This window comes from Leopardus geoffroyi, chromosome A1 (genome assembly GCF_018350155.1).
Source record: "Leopardus geoffroyi isolate Oge1 chromosome A1, O.geoffroyi_Oge1_pat1.0, whole genome shotgun sequence".
Lineage (NCBI taxonomy): Eukaryota > Metazoa > Chordata > Mammalia > Carnivora > Felidae > Leopardus > Leopardus geoffroyi.
The window spans coordinates 10,528,003-10,555,616 of NC_059326.1; the positions used below are offsets into that span (position 1 = coordinate 10,528,003).

A 27,614-nucleotide genomic window follows, 5' to 3' on the forward strand; every position below is an offset into this window, starting at 1 on the left:
GTGGTTCCCCTGCCACTCTCCCTGCTCTGGACTCCCACTTCTCTTCTCGGAAAAATTCCCATTCCCCCCCTGCTTCACGATCCCTCTTCAAAACATTCCTCAGGATTTCTAAGTGTGTCTTCATTGGTTATCTGAATGGCCCTCCTTCTAGGAAGGTAAGTTCACTTTCTTTCCTGAAGCACCTAGGAGGCATGATGACTGATATTCCTAAAAACAAAGCACACATGGCTTTGCAATCTCTCTGGCCTCCTCTCCATACTCTGGTCTCCTCCCACATAGGCTGCTTCCTCAACAGCTGCCCCTCTCCTCTGGATCACCACTCCAATGGTATTAGAGCACAGGCGACATAGTTTGGTCCTTTGGACCAGAGGGCGCCCCCCACTCCCCCATTTCTGGAGCACACTTCTCCCCTGGGGAAGGGGAGGAGGCTGTGGGTAGCTGGGCAGGAAAGCTGGCTCAGGGATACACAGGACGTCCCTGGTGTCTGGGTGATATGCTTCACCCTGCCCTGTCAGAGCCAATTGGCTAAACTTCTTTATTCACAGGTATCTTGTCCCAGGACTCTCCTTCTTCCTTTCTGTCTGCTTTCCTTTGGGGACACTCGGTCCAGCAGAAGTATCTAAATATCCATTGGTTTCAAAGGTCCCTACAGGGTTCCTGCTCGGTCAGGTGCGACAAGAGATATGTCTGGATATTGCCGTCAGCGACAGTTAAGAACTTTCCCAATGTTCTATGACAGTTAAGAAGCAGTCTGCCTGGAGCATCAACAGCTGACTTCTGGGTCAGAGGTCATGAGCTCTGAGGTTCCTCAGGTGTTTCCTGCATAAAAATGCCCTTTTACCTGCCTATAAAAACCTGTACGGTTTTCATTTTGAAATCTGTGTTCAGTCATATTCAGTACACTGTTTTGCTCTCTTCACAAAAAATCCTGACTTAAAGAATTCTAGGTATTTCTCTATGTCCATACATTGATTGGCTAGACCTGAAGACGAGGTTCCCGGAGCTTAGGAGCCCATTGGGCAGCACTCTTGCCCTAAGGAGGCTGAATTCTGCAGGGGTAGAGTATTGACATTGGGCTGGATGGGAACAGATTGGGAAGCTGACTCAACCTAGGCAAAAACTGGGGTCATGAAAGGGTCAAAGTTCTGTCCTGACCTGCTAACAGATATGGGGAAGAAAAGGACATAATTTTTTTAACCTTATTTATTTTGAGAGAGAGAGAGAGAGAGAGAGAGAGAGAGAGAATGCACAAGCAGGGGAGGGGCGTAGAAAGAGGGAGAGAGAGGATCCTAAGCAGGCTCTGTGCTGTCAATGAGGAGCCCGATGCAGGACTCAATCCCACCAATTGTGAGATCATGACCTGAGCTGAAATCAATAGTCAGGCACTTAACCAGTTGAGCCACTCAGGTACCCTGAAAAGGACGTAATTTTTAAAACCCCTAAAAGTGAACCATTTTCTTCATCGTAGACCTATTTATTTTTACTTTGTTTGAGATATAAAGCAGAAGGATACATAAAACTATCATTTAAATAATAATCATCAAGCGAACACCTTTTGATATGTGTCTTCTATAAAGGCAGAATCTAGTGCTTAAAGTTGACTGATGGGGGAGGGTACAGGGCAAACGGGAAAAGGACAGGTAAAAGCATAGTGGTGAGAGTTTGAGGTGAGTACTTAAGTCCTTTGACAACTAAAATAGTATTCGATTGAAATTCTGCTGATTCTTATCTTTTCCTTACGTAATGCACTGTTGTTTAATAGTGTATGAGGTGAGTTTTAGAATCTGATGATAGGTCTTACCTGTTTTGGGGAATTGGGTTGGGTTTTGGGAAATACTCTTGATCTCTCAAAATATCTGATGAGGACTCATGGAGGAGTAACTGTGGTGATAATTTGTGAGAATCAGAACAGCTGGCAAGAGAGGAGTCTGGCTTTGAACTAGTCAACCCACTACAAACGCACCTCCCACCTGCCCTAGAAAATGCTCTGCTTACCCTTTGGCATTGCAGTTTTTGTTTGTTTGTTTTTTAAACACAGTCTCGAGATAGTTGTTCATGGGTTTTGCTACTGAAGATCTGTTTGTTCTTATTCCACAGGGGTATTGGATTTCATGGTCTCTGCCTTCAAGTAAGGAAGGATGATGCCCGCTCACCACTTTGGCAGCCATTTTGTTCAAGTTAAGAGGCCCCTTAGTTACATTCCCAGGATTACAATCAAATACAGTGTATCTATATAAGAAAAAGAAGACACTGCAAGCCCAGTTTTTTGTTTTGACATTCTAGGAATAAGCTAGCAACACATCTACAGTTTTAGTGCGGCTTTCTGGGCCACGATTTAGTTGGGAATAGGCACACCTGAGATTTGAGTGGAGTGCCTAAGACCCTGGGCTTGGGCGTCAGGGAAACCAGGAGTAAAATGTTGGCAAATATCCTTCCAATTACTTTTCAGGGTGCAAACCCACAGAGGCAAAATGAGTTTATTTTTTCTTTTTATAAAAGTAGGACAATATAATTTGTGTAGTAATTTATGTTTTTAACTTAATTAATAGAAATGAATATATCACTTAATAGCTATCTGTAGCTTATAATGTCTACATCGTATTTTACTGTATGTATTTAACCAGCCTCCTACTGTTTATTTAGGTTGCTTTCAATTCTTTTTTTTTTCTTTAATTGGAGTATAGTTGACACACAATGTTATATTTCAGGTGTACAACATAGTGATTCCACAAGTTTATATTATGCTACGCTCACCACAAGTGTAACTACCATCTGTGACCATACAACACTGTTATAATACCACCGACTATCATCCTTACATTGTACCTTTCATTTCTGTGAGTTATTCATTCCATAACTGCAAGCTCGTATCTCCCAGTCCCCTTCATTCATTTTTCCCATCCCCCACCCCCTGCCCCCAGCCTCCCTTCAGGAAACCACCAGTTTGTTCTCTGTATGTATGGGTCTGTCTGCTTTTTTGGTTTGTTTGTTTATTTTGTTTTCTAGATTCTACATATAAGTGAAATCATATGGTATTTGTTTTTATCTGTGTGACTTATTTCGGTTAGCATAATACCTCCCAGATCCACCCATTCTGTCCCATATTTAATTGTTTGCTTTTATGAATACTGCTGCAATTACTAATCTCACTTCTGATTATTTCATTAGTATTAAAGAAAGGAATCTGGAATTTTCCAAACTGCGTATTTTAAAACGTTTTTCACAATAACTTTCAGAAGTTATCAACAAGGAAGAGAGAACAATATTTTTGCACTGATGGTAATGACTTTGAGAAAGAAAAACTGATACTTGGCAGAGAGGGCAGAATAGCCAGTGTAGTGTCATTAAGGAGGTGAGAGCGTATGGGATCTTAGTGCCCAGATGGGTGTTGGGGGGGAGGCGATTTTAAATAGAAGCAAGGAGAACTTATCTCTGGTAAAGAGCAGGAAGATAGAATATGTGGGAGAAGATGCTGGGAGGTTGACAGTGGGGGTAGGAAAGAGAAGTTCCGATTGCTTCGAGAAGTGAAAAACAAGGTCATGAGTTAGAGTGAGGGGAGAGGAGATGATGAAGGTTTGAGAGAAGAAGATGGTAAAATAGAGTTGATTCTCATTATTTGTGGATTTAACATTTACAAATTCACCCATTTGTTAAAATTAACTTGTCACCCTCAAACATGCAGTCTTAGTGTTTTCATTTGCAGATATGTGCACACTCTGAGCTATGAAAAATTGTGGTCACCCAACATGTGTGCTCCCAGCTGAGACTACCAAGTTACACTGTGCTTTATTGTTTTAGCCCTCATGCTATGAGAAAGTGACCTTTTCGTTGCCTATGTAGAGCCATACTTTTAGCACAAAATGGTGCTTTTGCTGTCTAAAATGCCCACCTCCGAGCACAGTGCTAAAATGCTGTCTAGTGTTCCTAAGAGCAAGGAGGCTGTGGTGTGCCTTATGGAGAAAATATGACTATTGGACAATTCAGGCATGAGTTATAATGCTATTGTCTCTGAGTTAAATGTTAATGAATCAATAATATAGATTCATAAGATGTCTTTAAATGAAAACACACAAAGAACAAGATTATATGTGATCAGTTGATGAAAATGTGGCCAGAAGCTCATAGCAACCTAACTCTGTATTTTTCCTAGGAGCACTGGTTCAGTATGCATTAGTTCACTGTTGCTGGTGACATCAAAGAACGTCACTGTAGCAAATAACAAGAATTGACTGTATTGGAGCACCTGGGTGGCTCAGTTGGTTAAGCGTCCAACTTCGGCTCAGGTCACGATCTCGCAGTCTGTGTGCTCGAGCCCCACGTTGGGCTCTGTGCTGACAGCTCAGAACCTGGAGCCCGCTTCGGATTCTGTGTCTCCCTCTCTCTCTGCCCCTCCCCTACTCATGCTCTGTCTCTCTCTCTCTCAAAAATAAATACACTTTAAAACAATTTTAAAAAAGAATTGACTGCATTTGTCTCAAAGAATAGGAGGGTGAATGAAATAGGGAAGTTGGGCATCATAAAACAAGAGTTCATTTGACTTAAAATTAGAAATTTGAAGTAGGATCAATCAGCGTGATTGTGTGTTTTCCTCCAGCCATATTAGCTGTACAAAGACAGGTATGAAATAGGCAAACAGCTGGTCTTAACTAGGGTTGTGATTCTGCCAAATGAATAAGGTGAGTCCAGGCAGTAGTTGAGGGGTTGAGAATATATGCAAGAGAGTAGTTATGATAGTGCTCCTTGTGGCTTAACGTGTGTGTGTGTGTGTGTGTGTGTGTGTATGTGTGTGTATTTTATTTATTTTTCAGTATAGAGGGAGTCAGGCATTGTGTAGATTGACGTCTTTTTCAGTGTGGAAGTCAGGATTTTAAGTTTTCTGAGGGCAGTTTGTCGGGATTCGGATCCATGTTCCACCGAGTACTAGCAAGAGAGGCTTGTAAATCTGGTGACTGTGTTGTGATTTGTTCAACCTCAGTGAAACAACTACTGGTAGAGTCGTATGGTATTTGCCACGCTCAGCAAAACTTTCTCCAGTGGATCACACCACTATATTCGCCTATTGGAGCTCTGAAAAACAAAACCTTCCCCAGTCAAGAATTAGTAAATGGGAAGACTGGAACAATTTATGTTCTCTAAAACCACCACGTTTTAAAGACTTGACCATGATATTTAATATGCCCGTATAAAAAAACTATTAGTGGTAATGGTACACGCGTGTTGATTAAAACTTGTTTTCCTCCAAACTCCAGAATTCCATGATCTGTAAGAACAGAAATTTCACACAGCACAAGCTTTTCTAGAGAATAGAGAAGGGCGTATTTCCCAACCCATCTTTGAGGCCAGCACAACGGTGACACCGAAATCAGACAAGGACTGTGTAACAACAACAACAAAAAAATTATAAGACAACATCACTCATTTATCTGCATAAAAAATGCTAGGTATGATAAAAAGCATACTAAACTCAGCAATATAAAGAACAGAAACTACATTCTGACCAAGTTGGGCTTATCCTAGAGATGGAAAAGTGGTTACCGTTAGAGAATCTCTAAATGTAGTTGATCATATAAATCTAGAAGAAAAACCTACAAATACTTCAATAGGAGCACAGAGAGAATTCGGTAAAATTCTATACTCTTTCATGATTAAAAAAAAAAAAGCTCTTGGTAAGGACATGGTAAGAAACAGAAGAGAGCTTCCTTAATATGACTACAGTTAACTACCCAAAACCTACAACAGACATTAGAATCATCTCATTAGAAAATCAAGAACTCACTACTACCAAGCCCTTTCTACATCATTCTGGTGGTCCTCGATAGAGTCATAAATCAAGAAAAAGAAATAAAGAATGCAAGGATTAGGAAGGAAATAAAATTGTCATTATTCACATCAGATTGTGTACATAGAAAACCCAAAACAATCTTTGCCTCAGCTATAAAATGTTTGTTTAAATGGACAGAAAAAGCTACTTACATTTCTTGAAAAAAAATTTTTTTTAAGGTTTATTTATTTTTGAAAGAAAGAGAGACAGACTGTGAGCAGGGGAGTGGCAGAGAGAGAGGGAGACACAGAATCCGAAGCGGGCTCCAGGCTCTGAGCTGTCAGCACAGAGCCCGACGTGGGGCTCAAACTCATGAGGTGTGAGATCATGACCTGAGGTGAAGTCGATGCTTAGGGAAAAAATCAAAACAATAAAAATAAACTCAGTAAGAAAACAAAATTGAAGAGCATAGTATTGTTGCAAACTTTCAATAGCACAAATGGAATCATATTTAGGTATCAGATTTACAACTCAGAGTTGATTTTCAACGGACCGAATGTTGACATTTCATGGGGTACTCCTCTAATATACATTGGGAATAATCTGTTTCTTGAAAGTTTGGCAGAACTTGCCCATAAAACCATGTAAGTTACACACACACACACACACATACACACAATGAGTTTGTGTAAAAACTGATGAAATTGAATAATGTCCATAATCTAGTTGATAGTAATCTGCCAATGTCAATTTACCGATTTTGATATTGTCCTACAGCTATAAAAGGTGTCACCCTTGGGGAAAGATGGGTAAATGGGCATGTCATTCTATTCCATTCTCCTTTGCAACTTTTTGTAAATCTAAAATTATTTTAAAATAGAAAGTTAAAATGAAAATACATGGGCCTCTTATGAATGACATTTATTTTTTTTCTTTACTCATTTATGTCAAACAGATAGAAATCATGTAGCACTCATTTCTTAATCCGACTCATTGTTGCTCACGTTAACTAGAAATGGAGTCCCTTAAAAAAACCTGTGTCAAAAAAGCAAAGCGTTCCACATTTGTGTTTCTCCAAGCTGGTGCTATGGAATTTGATCTCTGCAGTAGTAAGCTCATGAGTATTAATGGTTGTTGGCTAAAAATAACCCCCAGGGAGGTTACCTGGAGTTCTCTGTCATCCACGGGTGTAGAGGCATTTCTGCAACTGACTAGAAGAAACCTTTTTGTCATCTCTCTGGTCACAGTTGCACTAAATGCACTCAGCCCACCATGTGGCCCTTCGCTTGTCATTTCAATGGATCATTGGGCAGCTGTTATAAAGGGAGTCTATCCCAAAACACCAGGATCAGAGACCACATTCAAGAGAAGCTCAAAGAGGAATGAATAATGTGAGGCTTTTAGTTATCATTGAATGTTATCCTTTATAAAGTTGAGAGTCAAAAAGGCTTTGAAAAAAGTCACCTTGTGAAATGACACAGTTCTATCCACTCTTTTTTTTTTTTTTTTTTTTTTTTGAGGAATAAAGGGCTCAGTTTCATTAGGCAGTTTATTAAAAAAAAAAAAAAAACCTAACAGCTAGATATTTAAAGCCCCTGGGTTACTTTCAATTTTAAAAGTCTATTTCTAATGTTCTAAAGTTAAAAATGGCAGAAATATTTTTACACGGCTTTGTAATTTCTTTTTCTGTTATAGGTGTTCATGGGTGTCTCAGCCTCGTCCACCAGATAGATGTGCCTGAAATCTTTGCTCTGAAGAGATGTGCCACGGTGGTGGGAAAAGAAATCCAAACAAGCACCAGTGGAGTATTCCAGGCTGTCAGAGGTCGCTGAGGTAGAAAGAATGAACGTGATGCCCTGTGCCTCTCTACAGTAGGAAACTAATAGGACCAAGAGTTAACATGCTCTGAGGACAGTGCCGTATTCTGAGGTAATCACCGACCTTCTGGTCGAGAGGCTCTTCTGTATATGGCTGGGGCTGGCCCAATCTTTCTTTCTTCAGTCTTCCACTGAGCTATCTTCTATTTTTTCTTCTCTTCATACAGAGACCTTCTCGTTAGATTCCTAGGGAGCGGGCCACTTGATGGAAGAAAATGGAGTAACTTCCTCCTTCATAGAGCATTTCAAATAATAATAATGATAATAATAATAATAGTAATTATTATTATTTTTAGTGTTGTCATGTACTTCATTAATATTAGGAAATGAATTCTAATGATTTTCAGATATTCCCTATCTTTATCCTGTAAATATATTATCTTATTTCCAATGATTCATCCTTGAGAAACAGGTGACATTTCATAGATAGATAAAGCAATGCTCACAGAAGACCAGGATCCTTGTGTTCCATTGCCAAAGCACTAGGTTCTCGGGTTCCGTTTCCACCCTTGATTTGACTTGCATCATCTCCGGTTTCCACTTTGAGGTTAAAGGGATCTCCAATGATCCTGGATTCTTGCATCACTTATTTGAGAGGCCAGCCACTTGAAGCTGAGGAAATAGGAGTAGAATCCCAGCAGACTCTGAAGAGTGACCGGCAGAAATCAATGCTGCTGGCTCTATCTTTACTGGACTTCAATTTAATAAAGTGAAGATGTCTTTCTTACCATTTGAGGATCCTCTAACAGTGGTGTTTGAGTCCCTCACCATTATTGTACTCTGATGGCTGGACACGTAGTACTGAGCAAGGAGGTGGGACACAGGGACGGGAATAAGTGTGGCCCTATGTCCATGGCTCCCTTAGTCCCCTGTGAATGCGGCTACATATGATTATGCCAGGAGACAGCCTTAGCACAGCCCCAGACATTGTTCCAAGGGAGACACAACTGCCCAGAGTTAACCCTCCCGATGAAACCCACTGGCCATCCCTGAGCTCACAAAGGGATGAGTTACAGACTCATAGTGGCTGAGGGAGTAAAAGGACTTCAGAAATAATAGAAAATGATATTTTTAATGAGATAAAGTTAGAGAAAATCTACTGACAGCTTGCAGAACGTCTGAGAGACAAGTTAGTAAATGTGCCAGGGAAGTACATTTAGGAAGGGGAATCGTAGACAAAAACCCTCTCTGTCTTGCCCTAGCATATTAGATATTCACAGACCAAATAGAAACGATTTGCTGGTACTTGTTTGATCTCTGTTTTGTGAGTTTGGCTAACTGAGAACTGACTATGTGACAAGTCAGCTAATCGATATTTCTGTGTGCCTACTGTGTGTTAGAAACTTTGGTAGATAGTAACAGTAACTAAGAAGACGTATTATTTAATGCTGGATAATGAAAACCGTTGCTTCAACACAACGGCTATCATTTTTAGTGAGCGACATGGATTTTTTTTTCCTGTTAAAAGTGTACATTTAACCCCAAATATAAGGCAGTAATGCACAGTGGTTAAGAACACGGACTGTAGCCAGACTGCTCTCTGGCTCCAGTCCCGACTCTGCCACGTTATGGCTTTGTAACATTGGGTAGGTTTTTCAAACTTTAAAGATGAGGAGAATAATACCTACATTATACGATTAGTATTAAAATTAAATGAATTCGTATTTGAATACCACTTAGAACAATGGCTGACAAAGAGTACTATGCCAGTTTATTAAATAAATTTAAAAAAATCTCTTCTTTGTGTTAACAGGGAACAACTGTATGTATTATCAAATCTAGCTGAATTGCAACAGACATGATTCTCTGTCTTTCAGTCAAAGAAACTAAGACCCAGAGAAAGAAAACATCTTGGCCAAGGATCCAGTCATTGGCGAAACTGATACTCATATCCATTTACATAGAATACTGCCCCAGAGAAACAGGCAGCAGCCATCAGCATTGAGACAAAGCCATCCATAAACAAAAAGATTACAACTCCTTGGAAGCTCAGATGATTAGTATTTTTTAGCAGTATTTTAAAATTAAGGTAGGTACACTTTTTAGACACAATGCTACCGTATACTTAATAGACTATAGCAGTGTAAACGTCATTTTTACATGCACTAGGAAGACAGAAAGATCTTCGGACTTGTCATAGTCACTTTATTGCGGTGGTCTGGAACCAAACTCACAATATCTCTGAGGTATGCTGTACAAAGAGCATAAGTGACACGATGGTGAAGCTAGAGGGGAGAACCACTGGTTCCTTTGTCCTGGATAATGACGCCCAACAGCGCCGATCTTTGGAGTACTTTTCCCTGTTGTTTCATTCCACTGACTGAATTTGATTGTTTTGCCTCTGAATCATTTTGTCTGCATGACCACAATTATCACAATAAAAATAGCAAACGTTCATCACCGACAAAAGTTTCTACATATCCCTTGCTTCAGGTAATCACTGATCTGCCTTCTTTAACAAAAGTAAAGTGTTTATGGCTTGTTTACATTTTGTCGAATTTTACATAAATGGAATCGTATAGTATGCACTATTTTTTAAAATCTGGCTTCTTTCATTCATAAATGTTTTCAGAATCATGTTCTTCCTTTTAATTGCAGAATAGTAACCCATTGCATAGTGTTATGGAGACCCACAGAATGTGTCTCCCCCCACCCCTCCCCATGAAAGATATGTTGAAGTCCTGACCTCTAGTATTTTAGAATGTGACTTTCTTTGGAAATAGGATCAGTACAGAGACAATCAAGTTAAAATGAGGTTATTAGGGTGGTCCCTCATCCAATGTGACTGGTTTCCTTATAAAATAAGAAACTTTGGACACAGAGAAATGCACAGAGGAAAAATGAGGTAGGCACACAGGGAGAACATCAACTACAAGTCGAGAAATTCCTGAGGCTGCCAGAGGCTAGGAGAGAGGGCTGGAACTGATCTCTTTCAGAGCACGTAGAAGGACACCTTGGTTTTGGATTTCTAGCCTCTAGAACTGTGAAACAATAAATACCCGTTGTTCAGGACACTTGTTATGGCAGCCCTAAGAAACTAATACATCTGGATATACACTAATACATGTGGATCTAGACTAACACACATGGATATACAAAATGTGTCTGTTTATCTCTACTAATAGACATTTGGGGTTGTTTCCAGTTTGGGGCTATTAACAAAAGCCCAAATGGCAGCTTTGTGTGGACATGTGTTTTCATTTCTCTTGGGTAAGTATCTGAGAGAGGAAGGATGGATCCCATAGTAATTACGTGCTTAACTTTTCCAAGTAACTACCAAACTCATTTCCAAAGTGACTGTACCATTTAAAAATCTGACCTATGAAAGGCAGCCCATGAGAGTTCTATTTCCTCCACATCCTTGCCAATATTTGGTTTGACCAGTCTGTTCAATTTTAGCCATGCTATTAGGTGACTAGTGGTATTTCACTGTGCTTTTAGTTTGCATTTTCCTAATAACTGATAATATTGAGCATCTTGTCATATGCTCATTTACTATCTGTATATCTTCTTTGGTGGAGCATCTATTCGTTGTTTTTGCTTACTTCGCTGGGTTGTACATTTTCTTATTACCGAGTTTTGAGTATTTTTATACGTTCTGGATATAAATTCTTTATTAATTTATAAATATTTTCAAACTTAAAAAAATTTTGACTTTATGTTTTGCACAATGTAATAAAGTATATTATAGTTCTGATGTAAAACCTACAGTTATAAAACTTCTAGAGGAAACCAAGGAGTGGACATTTGTGACCTTGGGTTAGGCAAGATTTCTTCATTATGACACCAAAAGCATGAACCATGAATGAACACATTGATAAAATAGACCTTATCAAAATTAAAGATGTCTGCTCTTTAAAAGACTCTGTTTAAACTGATGGTTACTGAAGGAGAGATGGATGGGGAGATGGGTTAAATAGGTGACAGAGATTAAGGAGGGCACTTGTGATAAGCACTGGGTGTTGTATGTAAGTGATGAATCATGAAATTCTACAAATCATGAAATTCTATGAATCGTGAAATTCTACACCTTTAACTAATATTAAACTGTATGTTAACCAAATGGAAATTATTTCATTTTTTAAAAATGTTTATTTATTTTGAGAGAGAGAGAGAGAGAGAGAGAGAGAGAGACCAAGCAGGGGAGGGACAGAGAGAGAGGAAGAGAGAGAATCCCAAGCAGGTCCTACACTGTCAATGCAGGGCTCGAACCCACAAACCATGAGATCATGACCTGAGCCGAAACCAAGAGTCAGATGCTTAACCAACACAGATGCCCCAGCTAAACAGAATTTAAATAAAAATTCAGAGACAAAAAAAAGAGACTGTTTAAGGAATAAGAAGACAAACAACAAAATGAAAGAAAATATTTCCAAAATGCACATCTTGTACAAGACTTTTATCTATAATATTCTTGAAACTCAATAAGGAAATAGTGAACTCAATATTAAAAATGGACAAAGTATTTTTTCTTAGTCTGTAGCTTATCTTTTTCATTTTCTTGTTTTCTTCCAGAAGTTTAATAGTTTTAGATTTTACACTTAAATCTATGATTTATTTTGAGTTGATTTTTATAAATGGTATGATGTATAGACTGAAGTTTTCTCTCTCTCTCTCTCTCTCTCTTGCATAGGATATCCAATTTACCACTCACCTGCCTTTGTACCTTGGTCAAAAATCAGTAGTCTATACTTGTTGATATGCTCATATATATTTAGAATCTTCTAGTGATTTATCTTCATGCCAATTCCACACTGTCTTGATTACTTCTGTTTTATAATATCCTCGAAATAAGGAAGAGTTTGGGGCACCTAGGTGGCTCAGTCAATTAAGTGGTTAGGTGCCTGACTCTTGATTTTGGTTTGGATAGTTACTATTGCTGTCTTCAAGTTCACTAATCTTTATTTCTAATAATATCTAATCTGCTGTTAATACCATCCAATGTAGTTTTCATCTTAGACATTGTCGTTTTCATCTCTAGAAATTTGATTTGGATTTAAAAAATATCTTATGTCTCTATGTAAATTTCTGAACATGTATGATATGGTTATAATAACTTTTAATGTCTCTGCTAACTCTAACATCTATATCAATTCTGGATTGATTTTTACTCTCATTATTGGTTATATTTTTCTGCTTCTTTGCATGGCTGGTGACTTTTAAACCAGATTCCAGGTATTGTGAATTTTACCTTGTTAGGTGCCGGACACTTTTGTTTTCCTATAAATATTCTTAATCCTTTTTCCTGGGATGCAATTAAGAAACAGGTTGGCCTTTTTGTGTCTTGCTTTTAAGATTTGTCTAGGTAGAATAAGAGTGGCATTTAACCTAAGGCTAATTATTGCTCACTACTGAAATAAGATGCTTCTGAGTATTTTACTAGATGTTTCATGGGATATGAGGTTTTCCATTCTGGCTGGTGAAAAGAGGTCATATTTCTGGTCCTGTGTGAACTCCACTGTTTCCTCTGATCCTTCTGGGGCGGTTATTTGCTAACATCAAGTATTTTCATCACACATATGCACTGAACAGTACTCTTGAGAATACTCAAAGGGGGTCCCCTGCAGATCTCTCCCATCTCTGTTATTTGTACTGCAAATGCTAGCCAATTTGGTCTCCGTGGATGCTCAGCTTAATCTACTCAACTCAGGGAAACCACTGCAATCTGCTTTGGTTTCCACCCCCTGCATCATGGTCTAAGAACTCTCTTACAGAATTAAAAGGGGCAATTTTAGAGCTCCCCTCATTTGTTTCCTGTCCCTTACAGATTGCTGTCCTCAATGGCCTGATATCCAGTGTCTTGAAAACCCCTGTTGCATATATTTTGCCCGTTTAGTGGTGGGTTTGTTTCCAAGAGATGGTGAAACTAGTTTCTTACTTCAATTTGGCTAGAACTGGAAGTCTTACATCCCAGATGTAAAAGGACTTCAAAAGGACTCAGAGTTTTATAAGATTATATTCAAAATGTCTAGGATACAATTTAAACACATTTGATATGCAAAAAAGAGAAAATCTCAATAACTCATAAGGAAAAAACACTCAACAGCTGCCCGCCCTGTAGTGATGTGAATCCTGGTGATCTAAATCCTCTAACAAACTTTAAAGCAACTATAATAACTATGTTTCATGAAATAAGGTTGAACAATCTTGAAACAAATGGAAAGATAATAGTTCTCAGCAGGGAAAGAGAAGCTGTAAAAAATAAAATGGACATTTTAGAACTAAAAAAAGTAAAGTAATGGTGACACAGAAAAGAATCTATAAACTTGAATAGAGCAATAGAAAACATCCAATTTGAATACCAGAGAAAAATTTATTGGAAAAAAAGCTAACAGGGACCTGTGGAATAGTATAAAAAGATACAAAATTCATGCCAGTTGAAACCTATGAAAGGAGAAGATGATGCAGAATAAATATTTGAAGAAATAATGGCTAAAAACTTCCAAAATTTGGTAAAAGAGATAAGTTTACAGTTTCAAGAAACTTAATGAACGCTTAACTGGATAAACTCAAAGAAAACCATGCCCAGATACATCTTAATCAAATTGCTGAAAACCAACACTAAAAAAAATCTTGAAAGCTTCCAGAGAAAAAAATTACACACTACATTTGGTGGATTTTTCATGAGAAACAATAAAGGACAGAATAAAGGGACACAACACTTTAAAAGTAGTAGAAGAAATGAACTGTCAACCCAGGATTCTCTATCCAATAAGAATACCTTTGAAGAATGAAGGAATAATAACAACAGTCTGAGTTGAAAGAAAACGAAGAGAATTTTAGTCAAAAGCATTTCTTCTCTAAAACAAATGTTAAAGGAAGAACTTCAGGAAAAAAGGAAATTGTACCATAGGGAAACTTGGAACTTTAGGCACGAAGGAAGAGCAACATAAGTGGTAAACGACTAGGTACATATGACAGATTATTTTCTCCTCTACATATGGAATACATATGTACATGTGTTCTCTGGAATACATATGATGATACAAAGCCAAAATTATACTATTGCCTGGGTAGGTTTTACTGTATGTAGATGTAATACATATGACAACTACAAATACAACATAAAAGGGGGAGGATACATTTTCTACATTTAACCCAAAGAGGTAAAATATTAATTTTAATCGACTATAAAAAGGGACATATGTATGTAGCAATGACTAGACCCACCACACAAAGGGATAAAGACAAAAAGAGAGTAGATAAATTAAGATGGAATATAAAGTTAAATATTTCAAACATTTTCACAAAAGGGGAAAAGAGGAATACAAAATAGAGGGGGAAAAAACAAAATAATGGCAGACTAAAACACCAACTTATCAATAATTACATTAAATATAAATGGTCTAAGCACACAAAATAAAAGACAGCAATCATTAAGTTGGACAAAAAACTAAGACTCAAATATGTGTTGTTGAGAAACCAACCCACTGAAAACATCTTGATATAGATAGGTTAAAAGTGAAAAGAAAAATATGTAATGGGCAAACACTTAACAAAAGAAAGCTGGATTGTCTCTATTAATGTTAAACAAAGTAGACTTTAGAACAAGGAAAATTACCAAGAGGCATCGTTATGTAATAAGAGGGTCAATTCACTAAGAAGACATACAATCTTTTATATGTATGCACACACAGAAAACCAAAACAAAACCCAAAAAATGGTATTAAAATACAATTGGAAGAACTGCAAGGAGAAATAAACCCACAATTATAGTTGGAGGCTTTCAGTTTTGTCTTTCAGTAACAGAACAAGTAGACAAAAACATTACCAAGACCATAGAAGACCTGAACAACACCATCCCACCAAAGAATAGCAGAATATACATTTTTTTCAAGTGCACAGGAAATACTTATCAAGACAGAACATATACTGGGTCATAAAAACAACCTTAACATATTTAAAAGTATTAAAATCTTTCAAAATATATCCTCTAATCAAAATGCAATTAATCTAGAAGTCAATAACAAAAATATCTGGAAATCTCCCAATTCTTAGAAATGAGATAATAACCTAGATAAGAAATTAGATAATAAACAATCCATGGGCCAGAGAGCAAGTATCAGAGTGAAAATGAAAATACAACATATCAAAATTGGTGAGGTAAAACTACAGTAGTGTTTAGGGGAACATATGTTATTAAATGTATATATGAGAAAAGACAAGAGGCCCCATGTTAATGATATAATTCTTCTTTAGGGAACTAGACAAAGAACAAACTAAACCAAAGTTATCAGAAAAAAGTAAATAATAAAAGCATAAATCCATAAAATTGAAAACAGAAAAGAAATAAATACCAGAAATTGACTTTTTCAAATGTTCAATAAGAATGGTAAAACTTTGTACAGATTAACCAGAGAAGGAGAGAGAGAGAGAGAGAGAGAGAGAGAGAGAGAGAGAGAGAGAAAATTATAAATATCAGGAGGGAAAAAGATGGTATCATTACAGACCCAACATATGTTAAAAGTGTACTAAGGGAATATTATAAAGAACTCTACCATAAGAGACTCTTAAATATAGAGAAAAAACTGAGGGTTTGATGGGGGGGTGGTGGGAGAGAGGGGAAAGTAGGTGATGGGCATTGAGGAGGGCACTTGCTGGGATGAGCACTGGGTGTTGTATGGAAACCTATTTGACAATAATATTAAAAAAAAAAGAACTCTAGGCACATACATTTAACAACTTCAATGAAATAGAAATTCCTCTGAATACACAAACTACCAAAACTCACCGAAGAAGAAATAATTTGAATAGTTCTATGTTTTAAAAAAAAATTTTTTTTAATGTTTATTTATTTTTGAGACAGAGAGAGACAGAGCATGAATGGGGGAGTGCCAGAGAGAGAGGGAGACACAGAATCCAAAGCGGGCTGCAGGCTCTGAGCTGCCAGCACAGAGCCCGACGCGGGGCTCGAACTCACGGACCGTGAGACCATGACCTGAGCCGAAGTCGGACGCTTAACCGACTGAGCCACCCAGGAACCCCAGTTCTATGTTTTTTAAGGAAATTGAATTCATAGTTAGGTAGCACAGATCAGTATGGACAAGAGAAAAATAGTCAAGACTAACTGATGTAGGCTCCTTAACTTCCCTCTGCTGAGGAATGAATATACTGGTCTCTCAAATCTAAGATTTTGATTGTTAACTTATTTGATGAAGGGTGTTGAGTAGTGGGTTGAGAACGACAGGTTTTGAGCAAATGTCTTGAAATAGGAGAGTGATATGATAAACGGTTCCGAAGGTCTTAATCTCCTTAAATTAGGGAGTTTTTGGCAAATTGTTTTTGAATTGGTATCTACTTAGAATAGATAGCCTCTAAAAACAGGGATAATGACCAGGGGGACGTGACAGAATTGTGGTGGTAAAGATTTGATCTAGGCAGGCAGTTTTCAACAATGAATGTAAGGGATAAATCTAAGAACTGGTACAGTTTATATACAACCACATGTTTGTTTTAATTTTTCTCTAAGTAAGGTATTTTTATATATAAGATAACACATAGCTATGCTTTTTGGGTAAAAGGCAATACATATTAACTAAGCACTTCTAAAGCATCTGGGAAAAGCTGCCTAATTCAATACCCTTTCCCTCATCTGTTCTAGACAGTTAAACATGTTTTGGACTAGCCGAATTTCCACAATACTTTTTTTTTTGACATTAAAACGGCTGAATTCTCCAGGCAGAAAATGAAAACCCTAAAATAGAGACAGAATAACAAGTATTACTTCTGTTAAAACAAATACAGAATTTAAATACACAATTGAGCTACTTCTGTTTATGGGTTTTAACATTTAAATCTTCTTATCCTATACAATAATTGAAACTGCCCAAAGAAAAATAACCAATTTGAGACTGAATAAAACGAGGCTGGTGGTCTCAGGAACAAGCATATTAGTCAAGTAGTGTTGGCAAAATCCATTTTTGTGTGTAATTTTGAGAATAAGCCTTTAGGTCAGCAATGAGTTTGTGCGTGTGCCGAGAGCTAAAACAATGTGGCCAATGAGAACGGCTCTTGTGTGATGTTCTCAGTTTCTAACTTTATCCCCATCTGTTTGAACATTCCTGCAGTGGTGCCCAGAACAGCTTGTTGGTAACAATGAGGCAGTTTCAAGGGGCACATTTTTCTAGAGACCAAATGATCTTCAAAACACTCAAGAGAAAATCAAGGTGGTCTTCTAAGCTCTTGGTATTCTAAGTTTTGTTCGTGGATCGGAAGCACTGACATATCCAGAAGCTATGCTGGAAATACAGTATCTCAGCCCCAACACCCCGCCCCCCCCACCACCACTATGATCTATTGAATCAGAATGTCCTGTCATTTCATCAAGACTCCCAGGTGATATTACAACTCGAGACAATGTGTTTTAAACTCTTGGAACAGGTTTTGTTGGGAGATGAAAGGTTTACATATTTTAAGAGACAAGTGCTGATTCTTTAGGTGAGGGTTTTGGCACGGCAGCTATGTGACTGAACAGCATGCAGGGACAATACAGAAAAGGAAAAGGCCTCTCCTGGCAATGACGCTCAGAAAACTAACCTCCTATGGCACAGCAGTGTTCCTGGAGGTCCTCAGAATGCTTATCAAGTTCTAAGGCAAGAGTTTCGGTATCAGGCAAGTGGTATTAATGCTTTCCTCATGTTTAGACAAATCCACCTGTTTTTATAAGTATGGATTTATGAATTAATAAGCATGTACAAGAGGTCAGTCTTCCAGCACTTTCTCAGACCAAGAGAAAATAATTATCTGTAAACAGTCTGATTTTGTAATCACACAAAAAACATCTCCTTCCTGCAGCAGGGACACAGGGTGAGAAGGTCCAGTTTGTAATTCACAACCTGGAGAGGGGCTGAGTGCTATACTAGGGTCCAAATTCGGTCTTTCTCCAATTTCCAAAGCACAATCCTGGCCCGAACCTCTGGACACACAGAGAACTCTGCCAGTAACAGTCTGTGCAGGATGAGGAAATCCTTCCTTTGTCAGTCTCTGGCAGTCAGGACCCCTCTGCTTCATTTCAAGATTAATTTTCTAGCTAAATCTTTGTACTCCTCGTTCTCAAAGATCTTTATGAGGAGAACAGACAGATCTGGATGGTCTAGATGAGCTTGACCAAGTGATTTCACACATGGATGGAGCACAGAGCTAGGCTTGGGTGGGGTGGAACTCTCTTCCTTTGTTTCTCCCTTTGGATGTCTGTGTCCCCTCCTGCAACAGCTACTTTCACGACCTTTCGTTGGCTCATTAATGGGATTCCATTTAGAAATGAGAATATAAGCGATATCTAAATGTCTAATAATAAGGGTGTTTTAACCATCTGCTTTTATTGATTTGATCGTTCACCCTGTCATTTTGGGACTCTCTTATGGTGCTGTGCTTGGATATTCAAAATGTTCTTCACTGAATCATTCTCAAAGCTTCTGGAAAGTCCAACCATGAGTTACCACATGGAACCTTCACAGAATCCCCAGAATGCAAAGTCCTGATACTAGGAACAGTAAAGAACAGGGAGAGGGATACTGTCTCGGAAGCCAGACACGTGGGTGTTGGCACCTTAGCTCTGTCACACCTAGCTGTGCCACCTTGGGTAAGTTTCTTAAGCCTCAGTGAGCCTCCATTCCTCACTGTAATAGGGGAAAAATACTACCTATTGCGGAGATTCTGTGAGGATTCAGAGAGAGAAGTGTAGATCTCTTAGCGAGAAACACAGGCACTTAGTAAAGAATCAAGAGGATTATGCTCCCTTTTCCTTTGTATTGTGAATATTTTAGTGTGGTTTCCCTAGAGTATGGAGCCTGAGTCAAAACTTAAGTGCCAAAGTTTTGCTGAGGGGGTGCGATACAGGGAAGCAAGAGTGAAGGAACCAGGTAAGTGAGATAGGGGATGAGAGAAAGCAAGGGCAAAGGAGTGCATTCCAAGCTGTCCAGATTACCTGGAAACTTAGCTGGTTGCTCAGACAACTCCAGAGAGGGGAAAATGGAACCACTAGATCCCGGAACAGTCTCTTAGGGAGGAGAGAGGAAGAAGAATCTGTTGGCTGCTTTCTATCTCCTCTTGCTCACTGAACAAAGTCTCCCCCTCTCTCTACCACTGGGGTGTAACTCTCTAACATTTCTGGGTTATTTTTTCCACAAGAGCAGTGGCATTTAGCTAGTGAAAGGGCACGAGCCAGCAACATTTTATGCCTGCCTTTCTGCACACTGCCTTCTGAAAGACCCATCCTGGAAAGCCGGTGGGAAGGGGGGCGGGGAGCTTAGGAAGCTTCTGGCATCTGTACTTCAGCAGTGACGGCAAAACACAAGGGCAGGAAAAGAGAGCCCCGTAGTGTGAGGTCAGAGGTATGAGATGAGGCGGGTTCGGTCCTGTTTCTAGCAACATGGGAAATCCAAAGCAGCTGCTTGCTGAGGCAGGGCCAAGTGCTGGGGAGCCTGGTGCAATGAGAAGGCAGCCTCCATCAGGAGGGCAAGGACAGAGGTCGGGCAGCTTCTCTTCAGTAGATTCACATCACCTCTCCGCCCTGACAAGAGTGCCATTGGCGCCAAGCGATCTTCCTGGAGGGTCATCTGTTTCCCCAAGCAGGCGACGTAGCCAAGCAAATCTGAGAAGTGCATAAATCGGGTCTGGTATTACGAGAACAGGATACGGCCTTTCAACAGCGTATGAACGCAAAGGGAATGCAACAGTGGCTCACTGCACAGATCTGACCCGGCTTAAGTTTATTTTTAGGGCCCCTCTGGTTAAAGCTCAGGAGAAGGGTTGGGTTTAGAGGCCTTGATTTGCAGACTTAGCTTGTCACCTGACTTCAGAGTCCATGCTCAATCACATAACTGTGCCTACTGCCCCGGCACAGCTGTGCACCAACACTGGGGCACTATCATCGGCCAGCATGCGCAGAGATGAGGCCTCATATCTCAGTGCACCTGCAGTGACAGAACCAGAGGCCGCAGAAGACACTGAAAACCCAAGAAAAAAGAAAAGGCTTTAGCAACAGAGAACCAAGAGAGAAATCAAGCAATTGAGGAACGTACTTGTGATGAGCCGTGGGTGATGTATAGAATTGTCGAGTCACTGTATGTTTCACCTGCGGCTAATGTAACACTGTAGGTTAACTATACTGGAATTAAAATTAAATTAAAAATTAAATACATTAGGGGCGCCTGGGTGGCGCAGTCGGTTAAGCGTCCGACTTCAGCCAGGTCACGATCTCGCGGTCCCTGAGTTCGAGCCCCGCGTCAGGCTCTGGGCTGACCGCTCAGAGCCTGGAGCCTGTTTCCGATTCTGTGTCTCCCTCTCTCTCTGCCCCTCCCCCGTTCATGCTCTGTCTCTCTCTGTCCCAAAAATGAATAAACGTTGAAAAAAAATTAAAAAAAAAATTAAATACATTAAAAAAAATTGTTACATAAAAACATGAAGGAAAACGAAAGTTGCAGGTTGAAGGGAGTGACCATCAGTTTCAGGGGATGCCAGGAAACCAGCCCAGTAGAACAGGAATAAGAAACAACATAATGGAGACCGAGCAATTTCTGTGGAGTGATGGGGGCTGGGAATATTGCTAAGGACTGAGCACCGTGCAACGGAAGTGAGGAAACAGCCGGTATTTTTTTTTTTCCGAAAGTATTTTTTACTTAACGATTGTCAGAGAAGCAAACGAAGGAAAGTTATGGTAGCTCGAGGAGAAGCAGGGTTGACGCGAGGTATGTATATATTTTAAATACCATTTATTTATTCATTTATTTCATCCATCCTGATATCATTGGGTTGTTCCCACTTGTTGACAATTAGGAATAGTGCTGCTATAAATATTCTTGTAAATGTCTTTGGGAACATGTGTGTGCCTGTTTCGGCTGAACGTATCTGTAGGCATAGTGATAGTGCATTTCTACATTCATTGGTAGCACAGTTTATTGATATTTCAGTCAGATCATGTTAATCAAACCATCTGAAATCTCACTGTGTATGTGTGCCTGCTTGCTCTGGAAATTACTGGTAGCGGTATGTCGAAACCCACAGTACATTATTGATACGTGTTTCCTCTTTTGCTAATTTTTGTTGTCTACATTTAGAAGAATATGCAAATTTAGAATAGTCTCTTTAAGCATATACAGATTTAGACTATTTTATATCTTCTTGGTAAATTGAACTTTTTCTCTCTATAAAACTTCCTTTTCTTATTTCTCGTAATATTTCTCATCTCAAAGTTTTCTTTGTCTGATATGTTTTGCTTAGGGTTTGGAAGGAATCTATTTTTTCTATCTTTTTATTAATAATATCCTACAAGATTTTTTTTAATGTTTATTTATTTATTTTTTTCAACGTTTATTTATTTTCGGGACAGAGAGAGACAGAGCATGAACGGGGGAGGGGCAGAGAGAGAGGGAAACACAGAATCGGAAACAGGCTCCAGGCTCTGAGCCATCAGCCCAGAGCCCGACGCGGGGCTCGAACTCACGGACCGCGAGATCGTGACCTGGCTGAAGTCGGACGCTTAACCGACTGCGCCACCCAGGCGCCCCAATGTTTATTTATTTTTGAAAGAGAGAGCGATAGAGTGACAGAGTGTAAGTCGGGGAGAGGGGCAGAGAGAGAGGGAGACACAGAATCTGAAGCAGGCTCCGAGCTGTCAACACAAAGCCTGATGCAGGACTTGAACTCACAACCGTGAGATCATCACCTGAGCTGAAGTCAGACGCTTAACCAACTGAGCCACCCAGGCGCCCCTATGTTACAGTATCTTTATATTCTTATATGTAAGATGTGTTTATTATAATCAGAATATAGTTGTTTTTTTTTTTTTTTTTTGATCCCAACTCCTTGGATCAAATTTTCCCATTTGTAAAGTATTTGCATCTGTTTATGCTTATTACAATGATCTAGATGCAAGGTATTTTTTAAGGTGGTGGCAGCATTTGTTCAACTTGCAGGCAGAGGGGAAAGAAAAAACCAAAAAGGTTGAAAATATAAGAGAGGGAGGAGAAAATGATGACTGATGGGTTGTGTTCTAGAGTGGATGGATGGCAATGATATTTGGAGTCGAGAACATAAGACAAGGGGCGGTCTTATAGAGGAAGCCGGGGAGGATTGGTACAGATCTATGTTTGGGGGTGGTATAAAAAGATGTTTAGGAAGATTGTCTTTGTCGGCCTCTATTTTTCTCCCAAGGTGGGAACAAGGTCTGCTAAAATATCTGCAAACAGAGCTGAGAGGTTTGGGGACATGGAAAGGTTCTGCCAGTGCCACTATGGTCTATGGGAAAGGGAGGGTGACAGTGAGAGAGAGAGGTGTTTGGGAAGTGAGGAACAGTCCTCTGGGCAACCATAAAATCCCGCCCCAACTAGCTGTCTACTTGATTTTCCAGGGAGTCCCCAAGTCCTACGTCCTTCTAGGTCCACATTGTCGCAGCTCTGAGGGATCGCTTTCCCAGATAGTGCTAATGCTGTCGTTCCAGTTGGAATAAAACCCTGGAAGGAGTTTATGTGGAATGGCAGAAAGAAGGACTTTTTCATTCATCCCCCTGATTTCTGTCTTACGTGTAATTCGATTTGATCTGCCTTTTTTTTCACACAAGCTGGTACCCCTGTATGCCCTATAGTATAATCTTCCTTCTATGTAGACTGTGGCTCACTTAATAGGTCACATGCATGTGTACACAGCATGGTGAGATGGCCAGGGAGCCAATGATGCTGGAAAGCTTGTGATTCACTCATACTGACCTCTTGTTGGCTTTACGTTTTGCTGGCTCTTGCTTTCTCAACTCCTGAATCCTTAGCATAAAATCCTCGCTGCTTAGTGAGACAGCAGGACCTGGTGGTTAAGTCCAGAGGCTCTGAAATTACATTCCCTAGTTTCAAAACATGACTCCATCCTTTACAAACTGTGTTATCCTGAGCAAGTTCTTGACCTTCTTGAACTTGTTTCTTTATCTCTAAAATGAGGATAAAAGGGTATCATCCTCACAGATTTTTCATGAGGACAAAAATGGTATACGTGTTGTGATGATAGGTTTAAGCTGTCACCTTGGTTACGCCATAATTGAATACATAGCTATTCAATTAAATACTACATCTAAGGGTTGCTGTGAAGGTATTTCATAGATGTGGTCAACATCTGCGATCCAATGACATCAAGTAAAGGAGATTATCCTCTACAACCTGGATTGGTGGCATCCAATCGGTTGAAAAGCCTTAAGAGAAACACTAAGATTTCCTGAGAAGAAAGAAATTCTGCTTCAAGATGGCTGCATCAGCTCCCGCCTGAGAGTCTCTGGCCTGCTGGCCTGCCACAGAGACTTTGAATTTGCCAGCCTCACCACTGTGTAAGGCAATTCCTTAAAGTAGATCTCAATTGTACACATATCCCACTGGTTCCGTCGCTCTGGACAACCCTAATGCATTCGTGCAAAGCAGTTAGCACGGTGCCTTGTTCATCACAGTCCCCACAAAGCATAGACCTATCATTATGATTTTCTGCATATGTGTTTAATATAGGGGATGCTTTCTAGAAACATGGGCTGCTGGGGGTCATCCCTACGAAAAGGCGATCCTGACAGTTATTCATTCTTGTCATACTTCCTGAAGTTGTGACATGTCTCTGTTCCATTTTTCCAGCGCAATGACGCGATGAGCTCCATAATGTCTTAGGTCTTGCATGGCCCTCTACGTGGCAGCTGATTTTCACTCTTGCTTCTCTGACATTCTCCTGGGAAGGCCACTAGCCACTCAGCCTGCACTTTACATCACCCTGAAGCTGTTCCATGAGGCTTTGCAGCAGCCGAGGCACTGTCACCTGTGTACCCTGTTTAGTTTTGTCAGAGTTGAACCACAAGAATATACAATAATGGGAGAGAGACCAAAGAGTTAAACCTTATTCAGACTGAGCAAAGCGCCTTCTGGGAAGCTGGTTCACTGGCTAAGAATACTCTATGTCCTATACATGATACTCTATGTACTCTACTCATTGTACATAAGGAAACAGGTTTTTTTGTAGGTCAAAAAGGTTGAATGTTGGTAATTTCATATGCTTCACCGTATAATTATACTCTGACTTGCTATAATGGATTGATAGAGTCTCTATTTTTAATAAAAATATTTCTGTGCTATATAGGGCAGTGCTCAACAACATATGTGTATAATTCATGTTGCTATTCTTAGACTTTTAGTTGTAGCAAAAGATCCAGATCTTGGCCTTAATACTTTCCTGGGGTTGGTGTTGGTTTCTTGGAGAAATGGGGAGGTGGGCTAAGCATGGAGGCTGGGTGTGCTCTCTCATTATTGACATCACAACAGGCAGTTTGCAGCATAAGTCTCCAGCCCAGAGTGTCCTCACTGAGCCATTTGTTTGCTCTAGCTGACCCAGATATTACAGTGGGGATAGATGAGTATTAGGTGTCATATTATGAGCTCTTCTCTGCCAGTAAGCTATTTTCACTATATTGGGGATTTTCAGTACAGACAGCACCAACGATGGGGGCAAAATGCTAAGTAATGCTATGTATACACACACGGGGTTTTGGAAAGGAGAAAGATGCTGAATGTTACTTAATTAAAAGATGAAAAAAATCCTGTCTCATACTTCACATCATCTACACAAATAAGCAAAGCGCCATGTACTTAATGAATGATCAATAAAAATATGAACTGAAGTGTGTCATAGAGTAGTATGAAGGCCTTGACTTTAGAGCTGGATTAACTGGGTTTGAATCCTAGGTCTGTCACTAAATAGTTGTATAGCCGTGGGCAAGTTAGCCTCCCTGTGATTCAGTTTTTTCTTCTGAAATATGGTGATGGAAACAATCCTCTATCTTAAAAGGTTGTGGCGGGGTATTTGTAAGCTATAATGTCTATTCTATGAAAAGCATGGTATATGCTGACTATTATTATTATTAAGTGAATGACTTTTAGTACATAGGAGAAGTTTTAAAGTTCAAATTGTGAAAAAAGGTCCAGAATGGGGTACCTGGCTGGCTCAGTCAGTGGAACATTCAACCCTTGATCTCCGGGTCATGAGTCTGAGGCCCATGTTGGGTACAGAGATTACTTAAATATTTTTAAAAAAATTAAAATTCAAACTGTGTTACAAAGCAGCATTAAAATCCTAAAAACCCAACAATTCACAAACTGCCCAAACTCCAGAAACTCCGGTTTTTTCTTCCTGTATTAGAATGGTATGCTATTAATTACTGTGTGCTATTATGTAGGTCATAGGCCAGACTGGATCTCTTGTCTCTTGATTTAGGAAGACTTTTGTTGTATTTATTTCTTCTCTATCCCATTTCTTCCTCCTGGTATTTGATACACCCTTGCCAAACGTCTGAGATGGCTTATGCAATCATTTCTCTCCCTAATAACTGATGACCATGGCATTGGTATTGATCACTAAGAACAGCCAATAAGATAACCTGACCGATACATCCACATCTACTTCCTGAGTTTCAAATTGAAGACTGGGTGTATTTTGTCCACTATGAGTTAAAAACGAATGTATTTTGCTCGTATATTGCTATGTGGCATTTTAGAATTCAACTGTTTGTAATCAAAGGAAAGTACTGTTCCAAACTACCAGCTTCTCTGAATGCTATACCTCATGGGAATTCAGAGAAACCCTAAGCATCTTTATCAGTTATTTTCAAAAGATTTATCGGAGGAAGCTTGGCATCTTAACACTGCATGATTTTTCTCGCTGCTCTGAAAACTTCATTCAGATTCACCCCAAAGCCACTGAACTTGCATCAAAAAATTCAGCCTTAGAGCAGAGAAGTGGCCTTTTCAATAAAAGTGATAAAAATAACCTAAAATTTCCAGGGTGCCTTTCTTCTCAAAAACTCATAAAGCCTTTACACAATTCGGTAGAAGGATTTTTTTATCCCAGAAGGGTTTCTTTCCTTGGATGGCATTTGATTGGAAAAGTTTCTCAAAGTTTACATATATTTCTGAATCTCCTTCTCATCTTCTGTGGTGGTGTTGTCAGATTCAACACATTTCAATATTCAACACATTTCAATTTAACTTATTATGGATGCCTATTCCTTTTTTTAAAGAAAAAAAGCAGCGTTAAGAGCAGTCATTTTTCTCAGTCCCTTTATCGTTCAGTGTCTCTGGATAGCATTTTCTTCCTAAATCTTTCCTTCTTGTGCAGCCATTTCTACCTTCTTCCTTCCATTTCATTTGGGGTATTCCCACTAGGGCTTATGAGCTGACATAGTGCTAATACTCCAGGACCTTGGGCACCAGTTAACAGCCTGACTTTTTAATAAGAGTCTCATATTCTATTAACTGCTGTTCAGACCTTTGAGGCTTGGCTCTCCCAGAAAGTTAAATCTGTTTCCTTCCATTGTGTGACGGTTAATCCTATTATCTGTACTTCTGTCCCTCCGTCCACCCTGCGAGTACATTTGTTGTTGGTGTTAAAGAAATCAGCTTATATTCCTACGCCTTTCCGTTCTTAATTTCTTAATTTTTTTTTCAGTATTTCTTTAATTTCATCCGCAGGATTCAAATTTTCCAACTTTGCTTTAGTCGTATGCTATAAAAGCAAGTATTTCTGTATTTCAGAATCTTTTTTTCTATTATAAGGGCAACATATGTTCATTACAAAAAGAGTCAAACATTCCATATATAAGTTCACCTCAGTGAGATTAACAGTGCCCATATTTCCCCCCAGTTTTGTTTATAACTTAAAAAAATCCAAATTGAGATCCTACCTAATTGGAATGAAGTTTAAGAAAAATCAGAACCAAAAAGGAACTAGGGCACTAAGCATAATGCACCAAGTATTTATAGATTTTCTACATTATAGATTTATAATAGATACATTTATATAGATTTAAAACATTTTATAAGATTTTTTGAGCCCTTTCCCAAGTCTTACTACTTTTTAAAAAAAGATCCCCCCCAGCCTCCAAACTGCATGAGCTTATTGTCTGGAAGCACCTGAGGATTTAGGTACTTGTACTCCTAAGTGTGTGTGTGTATCATATATATGCATGA

The 27,614-nt window shown here is 39.2% G+C and overlaps 2 long non-coding RNA genes across 5 annotated transcripts; both read left to right on the top strand.

Annotated features, from left to right (window-relative positions):
* Nucleotides 1–24,729, top strand: LOC123594704. Of its 4 annotated transcripts, none has more exons than XR_006710867.1 (5): nt 776–857; nt 2,098–2,177; nt 7,457–7,690; nt 9,456–9,667; nt 24,237–24,729. It is a non-coding gene; the product is annotated as an uncharacterized LOC123594704 (long non-coding RNA). The 4 variants fall into 4 exon arrangements; XR_006710869.1 differs by having other exon boundaries at nt 778–857; nt 2,098–2,128; XR_006710885.1 differs by lacking the exons at nt 776–857; nt 2,098–2,177 and adding an exon at nt 1–155.
* Nucleotides 2,676–5,384, top strand: LOC123594816. The gene is made up of 2 exons (XR_006710907.1): nt 2,676–2,837; nt 5,250–5,384. It is a non-coding gene; the product is annotated as an uncharacterized LOC123594816 (long non-coding RNA).
* Nucleotides 24,730–27,614: the final 2,885 nt, after the last annotated feature.